Here is a 6000-nt window from a genome sequence, read left to right on the forward strand (position 1 = left end):
TTAATATAAAATTTTAAATTTTTGTGCCAAATTAGTTTATTTAGTGTAGAAAACGAGGAGTCCAATATAATAAACCATAAAAAAACATAATCATATAACTAAAAAAATTCAAATTTATAAGTCATATATATATATATATATTTATAGGTAAAATTTAGAGAAAATTGAATTAAAATTTGTGATTATAATCCAATTTTGCGCCATGTGTCTAAATTTATGTGGGAACTATACCATAATTATCCACTTAAGCTTGTGCCATGTGTCTACTTAATTTTTTTAATCTTTGTGTCAAGGGAGTTAATAAGTGCAAAATACTAAGAATCTAATATTAATGAACTACAAAATTTATAAAAAAAAAAAAAATCACATATACTCAATAAAAATCACCATATGTTTCTCAATAAATAAATAAAATAAAAATCATCACATAACAAAAATTACCACACGTTCTATTTTATTAAAAATTAGAAAAAAAAAATTGATCATAAGTAGTATTAAATTTAGGTAAGAATTTTAATATGTGACTAATTATGTTTACTTTAAAAAAATAATTTGACTAATTATCAATATTTTATGATAAAAATTGTATTTAATTTTAAATATATCTATATGTATGCATGAATACATGTGTTACATGCTTTAAAAAAAAATTAATTTAACTAATTATTTATATTTTTATAATAAAAAATTTTGTTTAATTTTAAATGCATTCATGCGTTTACATGAAGTTACATGCTAAATCTTTAGAGAGATTGGATATATATGATTTATGATGGCTAGTTATAAGAATAGGTTTTTTTTTATAAAGAGGGAAAGAGAGATGTGACATTTGGTGGTGCTTTTCTTCTTTAAGATCAAAGTAAGATAGAGAAAATAATTTATACACGAGTCTCTTAAAATTTTATAAAATTATGGGGCCTTAATTTTTTTATGGGCCTTAAGAAATTGCCTTATTTGACGAAGGGTAGAGCTTACCCTAAATTAGTATTAGAGTCAACCTAATAAGGTCATGTGACCAATAGTGGGATTCGGAATTAATTTTGAAGGTATAAAATTTACAAGTGATGTATACATGCGCACATGTTCACGGTTCATGTGAGTACTTCAAACAAATCCAAATAAAATAAAATAAAAACTATTAATGTGAATACTAAATAATATTTTAGTACAAAAAAATTAAAGGAAAATAATGTATTTTTAATCTTTTTTTTTTTTTTTTTAACATATGAATAAGTCTTTTTTTTTTTTTTTTTTTAATCTTTTTTCCTCTTCTCTTTTCAAACTTAAATTTTCACTTATGATTCACATGAAAGATTTTTAGTAGTTAGACAAGCCTTTAAGTACAACAAATGTGGACTCCGATGGTTAAGATAGAATCATAAAATGATCAAATTTTAATATTTTTAAAACTATACTATGAACATATATGAACTTGAAATCTCAGAGTTTAGAAACAATACTAAACTTAATATTTTATTATGTAATTATATGTATATTTAATATTTTATTACTTATACACTAATTTAATGAAAAAGAATAAATTATTACATTAATAATTTTTGAAATTTTGAAACATTAATAATAGTTTTAAAAGGTAAAACATACCACTGCACACTTTTGGTGCGATGGTCACTCCACAAATATAAGGGCATATTTGGTAGACTGTAATAGGTACCGTAATGTAATAGCTATTCCTATGGATTAACTATTCAATAGTTTGATTATGTTTTTATTACAAGGAATAGTCATTCCTTATGAATAGTTATTCTTTAAAATGAGGAATAACTATTCCTCTCTAAAAGGGTTGTAATAGATATTCCTTAGTAGATGTAATAATTTTTAACATTAATACATTTCTAAATAAATAAACTTTCCATATTCACCTAACAATTATGGAAATAAAAAATCATAAAAAAATAACTCATCTCTCTAAAATTTAAAATATATTATTTTATAGGAAATATAATTGTATGAATGAGGTATTTCCTAAAATATATCATAATTTTTATTATAATGTTACAACTCACAACCAAACTAATGAATAAGTTTAGTTATTCAATTACAACACATTTTATTTCTGGCAATAAAGATTACTATTCCTGTTGTAATCCACATTCAATGTACCAAACGTACCCTAAGTTTTTGTGGGGTACGAGAGGTAAAGGTCGGAGTTCAAGTCTCCAGAATGGATATTCACATACAAACACACTTAGATTTTTTTTTCTTCTTCTTTTGAGAGAGAGTTTTAACTTATGACATCATGATAACTCTTTATCATCAGACCAAGACACCTACACACTTAGATTAGGTTATAATAGAATTTCTATCTTGTATCAAAAAAAGAAAGGTAAAACATTAATTAATAAATTATAGTTTTTGTCTCTTTTTTATTAATGAGACAAAACATTAATAATAGTTTTGAAAGGCAAAACATTAATTGATAAATTAAATTTTTTGTCTCTTTTTTTTTTTTTTTTTGGGTGCTAAATTTTGTCTCTTTTTTAATAATGAACATTAATAAACATTAATAAATTATAGTTTTGAAATTGTGAAGCATTAATAAATTATTAATTGTGCAAAAATTAATAATATGTAATAAAATATTAATGTAAAACATCAATAAATTCTGAAATTTATTAATTTTGAAAGGTAATAATAATTTTTGTCTCTTCTTATTAATGTTATTGCTTCTTCTTCTTTCTTTCAACTATTGTTTCCTTTTATTTGTTACTAGTGTATAACTCGTGAACAATCATAATTACACACATATATGAGTTCAAATTATTTTAGCATAAGAGTTACATAATTTTTAACCCATAGATTTATAAACAAGTTTTACTTCTTCTTTTTTTCTTCTTTTTTGTATATACATGAGTTTACTTTTTTTTTTTTTTTTTGTGGGTTTGTGATGCTTTATTTAGATTGGATTGTTTGTCTTTTGCACAACATTAACTCACCTAAAAAATAGTTTAAAAAAAAAATAGATAGGACACATGACGCAAAATTAGACAACAATTGAAATCCAATTTAAAATCTAATTAAATTTTCTTTTAGCTTTGCTTTAATTATATATATAGATTATAAAACATATATTTTAATATGGTTTTTATTGTAGAATAGTTTGAGTTCTACTGGAGCCTAAGATGGGGTCCAAGGTTGGGATGGGCCCATGGTCCATATGTTGATAAAAACTAGTGTAAAGGATTCAAACTCAAGGCAAATTGTCTATTCGTGATCTTACCTTAATCTTAAGGAGTCTATGCTCGAATTCCAAACTCTTAGGAGATGTTTTGGAGTCTTGGTATGCTTTTGAGAATGGTGGTTTGTTTATTGAAGGGGTTATAGAGGCATTTCAATCTCTCTCTCTCTCTCTCTCTCTCTCTCTCTTTTCCCTAGTTTGGATCCTTTTTGGTGTTCTAGGGGTATTCTTGTCATTTTCGGTGTATTAGGGGTATTTTGGGTGTTTTTGGGCTATTTTAATATATTATTTTTAGGAATTTTAAGGGTAATTTTAAGTGTTCTAGGGATATTTGGATATTTTAAAGGTGTTTTGGGGGAACTCTAGTAATTTTGGGTAAGTTTTGGGGTAATAGTGTATTTTTAGGAGGGTTGTGGGCAAAAGGGTGAGGCTGTTTATGTGATTTTGAAAAGCTGAGAGGCATTTTGAGTAATTTTAGTATCATATAAAAATTCACAAGTTTTGTTACAACTATCTTATGTGACAAACTGTAATTGGTTGTCTTTCACTATATATGGGCTCATCACTTTTTCTTCACCACTCATAATTTGCCATATGGACAATTGTAGTAAAAATTGTGGTATTTTGTTATACATATTTTGTTGATGCCTAAAATATATTTAGTATATTGTAAAAAAATTAAAAAATTTTGGGGACTATCCCCACTCATGTGATATTTGAGAGAGAGAGAGAGAGAGAGAGAGAGAGAGAGAGAGATCATTGACATTATTATTACTTATTTATTAATTAATCAAAGTCAAATAGGGTATTTTGTTTCACCTTAAGAATGAAAATGGAAATTAATTATTACAGGGATGATGACACACACAAGTGTCTCTTTGACATTTGGTATTGAAGTAAAATCCATGAGAATTATTTCGATTTCCATATTTGGACTGACGAAATTGATTACAAACTTTATCATTGCATCCTATCGCATATGGAGAGTTGCAACTTCTTACAACTGCTTGTGTATTCACAGGCAATGAGCCATGAACACATACTATTAATAATACCTATAAATCTATCTAAGAATTTGTCGGGATGTTTTGAGACAAGGGCCAAAAATGCAAGATTAACCCAAATGTTTATTTGTGGAGAATCAAGCCCTAAATTTCAAATGTATAATGAACAAAAGGCTAATGGCACTTTCACAAGAGAGAAATCAAAATTCCATAATTGAAATACAAGAAAATGCAGAAAAAGCACACAGGTCCGAAACTTTGGCACACAATCAGCGAGAAGAGGATATTGAGAGAGGTTGTAAGGAAGAGAGGGAAGATTCCCTTGTACCCATATTTCAACTCTTCAAGCTTCAGAATTGTGAGGATGTTATCTGGCTGAATGGGTTTTGGTCTCAAGTTTCAGCCTTATGGGGAAAACATGGTTGACTTTAATTTGAGCTAAAGGGAGAGTTTTATAGCAGCCTTTAGGTGTCCTTAATGACTAGTTTTTAGGCTAAAAGATAAGGTCATAGACCTCCAGGGTGCTAAGTTGATGTTTGGTTCAAATTTGCTTTAGTTGAATAAAAGAGTTAGCTTGCTTTTATCATCATTACGGAAAATGCTTGACAAAACCTCCATTGGCTCCCCTTTTTTAGTTGTTTTAGACCATTGGGAGGATAACTAAGTGAGGACTAGAAGCTAGAGTTGGTGAATGAGAACCAATTATTTTTAAAAGGAAAAATGGATTTGGACAGAAAATCTAGGCCACAGTTAGCCAGATCATAAAAATTGTTTTGGGGTGGAAATTTTGGTACAAGATCTCCTCTATGAGCCTAAGGTGCTACTAGTGTTCCTTACCCACTTGGTAGCACGCATGGGCTGAGCTCATGCAAAAGGTTTGAAAGAAACCAACTCATACCTTCCGAACCATACTTCCTCAATTTCCCACAATATGTCGCATAGGTTTAAACCATATTTAAAAAAATAAAATAAAATGTAACATATGAATTAAGCCCACAATGCAGTTGGACTCAGTTGAATTGGGATCTGGATCCTCTCCATTTCTATTTGAAATGGAGAGTGTCCATTTTATGGACAGGATTTGTTTGAAACAAAACTAAGGTCTGAATCATGCCACATCAATTAAAATCCAGCTGACTTAACTCAACAAGTTCAACCAGAGTTAGCTGTAATGGTTAATACTGCGTTGCTACCACTTTACTTAAAATAAAAAAAACAAAAAAAAACAAAAAAAAAAAAACCTTGTCTCTTTGGATTTGGATGCTAAACAATAAACATTGAACAAAGCAACTGAATGATCAAAGAAGTATAATATTGTTCCTAGCAACCAGACTCTCTAACCTCGCCAGGTGATACTAGTAAGAGAAAGATCAGGAAGTATGTTGTTCTTCCTACAAAATTTGATCAAGTTTTGCTTCAAGTCCCAAATAATCACAAATCTTTTCAAGCAATGAATGAAGTGAGTCCACTTTTCTCTTTATTTTTACATTTGAAGATGAAAATTTTCAGCTGTGTGAAAATTTTCCACTCTTTTTTTTTTTTTTTTTTTTTTTTTCCTATTTGTTCCTAGTTCTTTCGATACTCATGTGGATTTCTACGATGACTGTGAATATTATACTTCTTTGATCATTCAGTTGCTTTGTTCTATGTTTATTGTTTAGCATCCAGATCCAGAGAGATGAGGTTTTTTATTTTATTTTATTTTTTTATAAGTAAAGTGGTAGCAATGCAGTATTAACCTTTACAACTAACCCCGGTAGAACTTGCTGAGTTAAGTCAGTTGGATTTTAATTGACG

Source organism: Quercus lobata, chromosome 4 (assembly GCF_001633185.2).
Source record: "Quercus lobata isolate SW786 chromosome 4, ValleyOak3.0 Primary Assembly, whole genome shotgun sequence".
NCBI classification, from domain to species: Eukaryota; Viridiplantae; Streptophyta; class Magnoliopsida; order Fagales; family Fagaceae; genus Quercus; species Quercus lobata.